This window comes from Oncorhynchus keta, unplaced genomic scaffold, assembly GCF_023373465.1.
Source record: "Oncorhynchus keta strain PuntledgeMale-10-30-2019 unplaced genomic scaffold, Oket_V2 Un_contig_11532_pilon_pilon, whole genome shotgun sequence".
NCBI lineage: Eukaryota > Metazoa > Chordata > Actinopteri > Salmoniformes > Salmonidae > Oncorhynchus > Oncorhynchus keta.
Genome location: NW_026277535.1, coordinates 1 through 7,493, shown reverse-complemented (window position 1 = coordinate 7,493; position 7,493 = coordinate 1). Strand labels below are relative to the sequence as shown.

Sequence of the window (7,493 nt, the reverse complement as noted above, 5' to 3'; positions counted from 1 at the left end):
GTTTCCACATGTCAAAATGGGGGAAATCTAGCAAATGGCTTAATGGGTTATTCATGAGAACGTTGTTGTATTGTTGAGCGTATCATGGGATCTCACCTGAAATCTGTGGCTTGACTACAAACCTGTAACCTATGCTAGTGGCCTATAGAGCTAGAAGAATGGATTACCACGTGTGTAAGGTGTGAGCTGATCCTATCCCAAATGGACAACTATCCCTATGTACTTGTGAAATATGATTGGTATAAGAAACACGACTAAACTTCAACCCCTCAGGGGTCAAAGAAAATTCACTTTCGTTGTCGGCAGGATTCAAACCTGCGCAGGAAGATCTCTAATGGATTCTAGTCCATCGCCTTAACCACTCGGCCACGACAACAGGCTTGTCAGCAGTGAATGGGCCACCAGGCATAGCCTACAGAAAGTGATAATTTTACAACTGAAAAACAATGCAGTAACTCATTAACTCATTTATAATGCAATAAAATGAAATGTTCCCTCATTCATTTGTTAAGTACAGCTGTTTTCTTATTTTCCTTGATCTTTGCTCAGCTCCAGAAGGTTTGCATTTGAGAGCGTTTATTATAAATTCTTATTTCATCATCTTATTATTACTGCTACAAAGCATGACTCTGAGAGGCACTAACATACCTAGGGAACATTTTGACATTTTGCTGCTATGGTTAGTGAAAAGTCCATATTGCAAATGTACGGTCCCTACAATATGAAAAACCAAGGTGTAACGCATTCGCCACCTGTTGGATTTTTAAAGTGTTACAACTGGCAATTGCCATATGGCATTTGCAATACACTTTGCATGAATCAACACCGAATTGGGTGGTATTGGACAATGTGTATATGGTTTGTCCATGTCCAATGACTTCCATTCATTTTTGTCCAATTCAGGGGGTATTCCCTTACTTATTTCAAAGCGAGGCACATATTTCATTCAGCCTTGTGGTAAAAACAGACAAAGAGTTGACAAAGCTTACAGCACCTGGTATTTCCAGGCTGTCTCCCATCCAAGGACTAACCAGCCCGACCCTGCTTAGCTTCGTGATCAGACGAGGTCAGGCGAGACAGGCCGGTGTGGTCAAGCGAGAAACTATCTCTTGGTGCACTATATAAAGTCAAAGTGAGTGTGATTAACAGCTGTTGCATTTTCACCATGTAGATAAGCATCTTTGTGTCACTCAAAAAGTGGAAGAAATTGCATATACTGCAGCCATAATTTGTAGCACAGATTGTTGGATGAAATACAAACTAATCTTGCTTACTTATTTCAAAGCGAGGGCACATATTTCAGCCTTGTGGGAAGAAACGGACAAAGAGTTGACAAAAGCTTACAGCACCTGGTATTTCCCAGGCGGTCTCCCATCCAAGTACTAACTAGGCCCGACCCTGCTTAGCTTCCAGATCAGAAGAGATCAGGTGTACTTTAAAAAATTTTTACAGGCATGTTGAAATCAACTCACCAAACAACTATAAAACCAAAAAAGGAAATTAACATACCAATACTTTCAAAAATATAAGTCATTCTTCCACCATCCACCCTTGGAAATCAACCCACCCTCCACAAAAGCTTCATCAAAACATTCACTTCCATAACAATGAAACATATCTATATGCTTCTTAAACAATACTACAAAAATATCCTACACCCTTACCCTCTTCCCTCAAAAAAGCATAATTCCTCCTACAAAAATAGCATACCTCACAAAACTCAAAGCAATATTCAACAAAAACAACATTAACACCCTCACATTTACCAGCCACGCTAAATAACACCAATTCATTCCACACATATCTTCTTCAAAATATCACCCTTCCAGTTTCTATGTATCATTCCCTTTACCTTACAAAAGAAATATTTTAACTCCTCACATTCCACAAACAAATGTATTAAATTTTCCGGTAACTCACCACATAGATCACGTTCTCTTTTTTTATTTCCCTATTGATTTGATGTAACACCACCTTTGTATATAATACGATTATGCCTTATTTTAAAATCGTTACTTTCACATTCCATACTATTATATTTTACATTTAAAGTTTTCCATATCTTTTTACATCCAAAGTTGGAAAATTACTTTCCAAACTTTCTCCGCAGCTGGCCTTTTTTACATTTTTTTTTTTCTACCATTATTTTATAGAATTTTTTCACCGGGGATACTAGATAAATGAGCCTTCTCCTTACTGTTACCAATAAATAAATTAGGAAAGACAAATAAATCTTCTCTAACAACTTCACTATTTATTAAATCCACCCATGTGTTTGGTATACTTTCTTTTATCTTCGCATATATTCTTCACTGTTCCCTACCCACCTCTACATCCCATTCATGGATGGTGTCAAAAATAGCTTCTTCAGGAAACCTGGAATTACCTCATATGTGAAATCTTTATCTGTCTAAGACCTGCACTCATGAATACTTCACTATATAACACCTTTTCTTCAGACTTAATTTTCTAATTCAAAAAACAGATGATTCATGATTAGGTCAATATGCCCACACTCATAATACACATTAGGCAACAACTCTGCCCATGCATTTAGCACTTTATAAAAATCTGGTATCTTTTCACACATTTTCCTTTTAAGACCCATCAACAAACCATTATCTTCACATCCACCACTCTCATCCAAATAGACTTTGAAAAATTGTTTCCAGCCATAATCTAAGCTGTCATACAAATATTTATTTTACTGTTTTTATCCTTCTAATAGCTTTTCTTTTAATGTCAAAATCTACAAGTTTTAAAACTCCATCATCATAGTCTGCTATCAATGTTTTCTGCGCCATTCACCTTTACCATCCCATATAAAATTAGACACCACATTATTAAATTCATTTATAACCCACTCTGGCATGTCTAGGAACTCCCAAAATATACACAAGTTCAGATGATACCAAAGCATTTACAACAATTACTTTACCTTTAACTTTAATTTTCTATTTTTCCAGAAATTCAAAGTTAGCTTGATTTTATTGAGAATCCCGTCCAAGTTATATCCCTTGCCTCTTCTCCTTTTACACCAATATTTACCCCAGCACCTTCATAAAATCCTTAGCTACCTTAAATGGAATCTCACACTTATTTGCATTAATATCCCCCAAAAACATAATTTCTGTCTTCTATATTAACTTCAGCCCCTGATGCCTTACAGTAGATATCTAGAATTTTCATAATGCTTTCAATGCTACCTACATCCTTCACAGTAAAAGTAGTGTCATCAGCATACTGATGTATAACACTGACATCACCACCTGGGATTCCAACACCCCTCACCTCTTTGTCTCCAAGTATTAAAACAGCTAAAGGTTCCGTAGAAACACTGTACAATAGAGCTGACAAAGGACAACCTTGCCTTACTGACCTCTCTATAGGGAATGTATCTGTTAACACTCCGTTACATTTTAACACAACTTTTGCTCCACTATACAACAAGTTAATCCAAGATACAAATTTTGGCCCAAAACCAAACCTCTCCAAAGTCTGTAGCAGAAAACTATGTTCCACTTTATCAAAAGCTTTCTTAAAATCTAAACTTAAAACTATACCACCTTCATTTTTCATATGATTAACAACATCTCTAATTGTACAAATTATATCTGCAACATCTCTTCCAGGTATTCCGTAGTCTTGTGTTGATGTAATAATACTTCCAATCACCTTTTTTCATCCTATTAGCTAAAACTTTAGTCAGTATTTTATAATCTGAATTTAGAAGACTAATAGGCCTATAATTTTCTAACTTTAACCTACTGCCTCTATTTTTAAATAAGACGGTTAACATACCAATTGACATAGACTCAGGGATTTCCTTATTCTCTTCCATATACTGAAAACCTTCAATAAAAGGGGTGCCAAAATATCCACAAAAACTTTATAGAATTCATTTGTTAAACCATCCAACCCTGGACTTTTATTTCTGAGTATTCTCAATTGCTTCCTTGATTTCTATAATTGAAATCTCTTCATCACACATCCTTCTATCTGTCTGAGATACTTTGGCACTGATTTTCTCCAACACTTTTTCAACACACACTTTATCTACATCATTATTTTTATAAAGATTTCTGTAAAAAGATTCAACTGAATCTACGATGTCAACAAAATCATTTACCTTTACACCTTTTTCATTTTCCAATTCCACAATATAACTCTTAAATTGCTTTCGTTTTTCAAGCCCCAGAAAAAAGGAAGTACATTTTTCTCCCTCCAAGGCATACTGTGCCTTACTCCTAACAATAGCACCTAAACATTTATTTTTTTCATAAAACCCTAGCTCTGCATGGATTTTCAAATAGTTCACTACATCATAGTCTGGATCAGCATCGGACTTTTCAAGTTCATGTAACATCCTATTTCTAAGCATTTTTTCTTTCAACTTATCTACACGGTTACGATTTTTGGAATACCTAATACTCCTGTTTTTTACTTTAACCTTCACTTCCTCCCACCATAAACACACATTCTCTTTTAACAGTACATTAGACATTTCACCTTCGATACATTCAACAATTTCCTTTATATAACTTTCCTCCTTTAACAGACTGGCATTTAAACACCAGACACCTCCCCCCTCTCATCTCCACAGCAAAACCTATCTGAAATGACATTACTGCATGATCACTGTATGCTGTAAAGTTATATGACATCTTCTGAACCTGCTGTATCACATCTTCTTTTACTAAACATAAATCAATTCTGCTTTGTTTTAGTTCATTTAACACCACCTGCCTTCTCGAAAACACTCTTCTATTTAAATTTTCAGCCCTCCATATATCTACAAGATTCTCATTTTTCATTAATTCCCATAAAGCATTTCTAGACGAATCATGTCTGAAGCTATCACATCTCGAGACATCCATTCTAGTGCACTTCACGTTAAAATCTCCTACCAGTATACAATTTTCTGAACACAGTGTTCTTAGGTTATTAAACATATCTCTCCTTTCCGATTCAATATTCGAAGCATAAACGTTAATTAAACGAAAAATGACATTTTGCACTTCAAACTCAATAACAATAAGTCTGCCCTGATTATCTGCATATACCTGTTTGACATTTTGAACCACATCATTTTTAACCAAAATAGCCACTCCACATGTTTTTCACTTCCATGACTACAAAATATTAGATGAGACCATTTGCTCTTAATCTCTAACATTTTGGAGTCTGTCCAATTAGTCTCTTGAAAACACCACATGTCAGTTTTCACAGACACCAAAACCTGCTCCAATTTGTTCATATTTCTCAGACTGTTCCCATTTAGTGATGCAACTTTAACCATTGTTAATGTATGTAGAAATATAGTCAAAGAAAATACGTCATTTCAAAATAGACTTTTTATTTTTCCAGATCCCATCACCTCCCTAGCTTTCGTCAATGATCTCTTATTTCTAGAAAACAACTGAAAATCCTCACTATCTATTTCTTCGTCCGACTCATGACTTGGACTTATGAGAGGAGCAACATTCAAGCCTTTTGTAAAATGCGCTTTAACCGTGCCATCAACTCCAGTGGACCCAGCCCTCTCTTTGGTGTTATTTTCACACAGGCTTAAAGCAGGTTCAGGCACCTGAGAAGCACCTTGCACCATCTCTACCTGTGTATCTAATTCACCAATCCTGTGCTGCTGTTCCACAGTGTCAGCAGCAGAGACCAAGACTGCGTCTCGAGTACTGCCAGAAGGAATTACAAACTCTCCAAGCACATCTATAGTTGTCTCTGCAATAACCTGCGACACACTTTCCATATCACTCTCTTCCCCTCTCTCCATAGCCACACTCTCGTCATCTTCTTCAGTAATGAGGTCCATTGTTTGCAGAAATAAGACATCACTCATCTTCTTACATTTACATCTGCCCTTAGGTCTGTCACACCTTCTACACATATCACCAATGTTCGAACATTCCCTGGCATAATGCCCTTTGTTCACCACATTTATGACATATAAATTCTGGACATTCTTTAAGTATGTGTCCCGGTTGAATACAAAGTCTACATACCTTAACTTGGTTATCGTGGATCACTCGGAAATATTCAAATCCCTCTACTGTATTGAACTTTGTTGAGTAAGGCAATGATTGCACACTGTCTGTAAACTTCACTTTACAAAATCTCGTCCCATCCACAATGTCCGTTCCTGGCCACATCCTCCTCTTGATTGGTGTTGTCGCATTCACTTTCCATCCATCTAATTTCTCATATATTTCTCGTCCGTAATATATGCCGGCAAGTTCAAAAAGGACACCACAAGTTCATCGTTCCCCAGTTCTTTTTCGCCATGACTTGACAGCTCTTTATTTTTAGCCCGTCTATTAGTTTTCTTTACCCTCTCATGTGACATGGTTATTTCGTACTTATTTCTGTCTTTCGTTTCTACATCCCAAAATCGTTCCGCATACTTCTTTGATTCCTCTCAGCAATTCCATCGTTGTTATTTTTCTTCACCAATAACTTCCACGTTCACCGTCAGTACTTTCTCATATTTTTTCCTCTCAACTCTTCATTCGACGCTCTTTTTCTCCGTTGTCCATTCTCGTTGTTGTTGTTATTCTTGATGTCGAAGCCATTGAATCCATCCGGTTATTTTACGTAGAATCCCCCAAACAGCTCACGCCGTTGGGGGATTAAAACGCAACTATTTACAATGAACTTCACTCCCAACACAAACTCCTTCACTTAAAGTATATGATTCAGCAAAACCAAAAACATTTTTTTTTCTCTCAAACAATTCAAACATCTGCTGCTCACTCACTTCCTGAAACTTCAAAAAGGGGCGTACTCAGGCCCCGGTGTGGTCGTAAGCGAGAAACTATCTCTTGGTTTGCACTATATAAAAGTCAAAGTGAGTGTGATTAACAGCTGTTGCATTTTCACCATGTAGATAGAGTATCTTTGTGTCACTCAAAAGTGGAAGAAATTGCATACATTGCAGCCATAATTTGTAGCACAGATTGTTGAATGAAATACAACTAATCTTGCTTACTTATTTCAAAAGCGAGGGCACATATTTCAGCCTTGTGGGAAGAAACGGACAGAGTTGACAAATAGCTTACAGCACCTGGTATTCCCAGGTCTCCCATCCAAGTACTAAACAGGCCCGACCCTGCTTAGCTTCTGAGATCAGACGAGATCAGGAGTACTCAGGCCGGTGTGGTCGTAAGCGAGAAACTGTCTCTCGGTGCACTATATGTCAAAGTGAGTGTGATTAACAGCTGTTGCATTTTCACCATGTAGATAAGCATCTTTGTGTCACTCAAAAAGTGGAAGAAATTGCATATACTGCAGCCATAATTTGTAGCACAGATTGTTGGGTGAAATACAAACTAATCTTGCTTACTTATTTCAAAGCGAGGCACATATTTCAGCCTAGGAAGAAACGGACAGAGTTCAGACGATCAGCGTACTTTTTTTTTTTTTTTTAATTATAAAAATTCTTGTTTTACATTATACAAATTTAATATACACAATCCATTTTA

General features: G+C 36.8%; 1 non-coding gene and 1 pseudogene across 1 annotated transcript; both read right to left on the bottom strand.

Moving 5' to 3' along the window:
- Positions 1-294: 294 nt before the first annotated feature.
- trnas-aga (transfer RNA serine (anticodon AGA)) lies at positions 295-376 on the bottom strand. The gene is given in 2 exon segments: positions 295-326; positions 340-376. It is a non-coding gene; the product is annotated as a tRNA-Ser (tRNA).
- A 6,687-nt stretch (positions 377-7,063) lies between these two features.
- Positions 7,064-7,179, bottom strand: LOC127917468 (uncharacterized; annotated as a pseudogene).
- Positions 7,180-7,493: the final 314 nt, after the last annotated feature.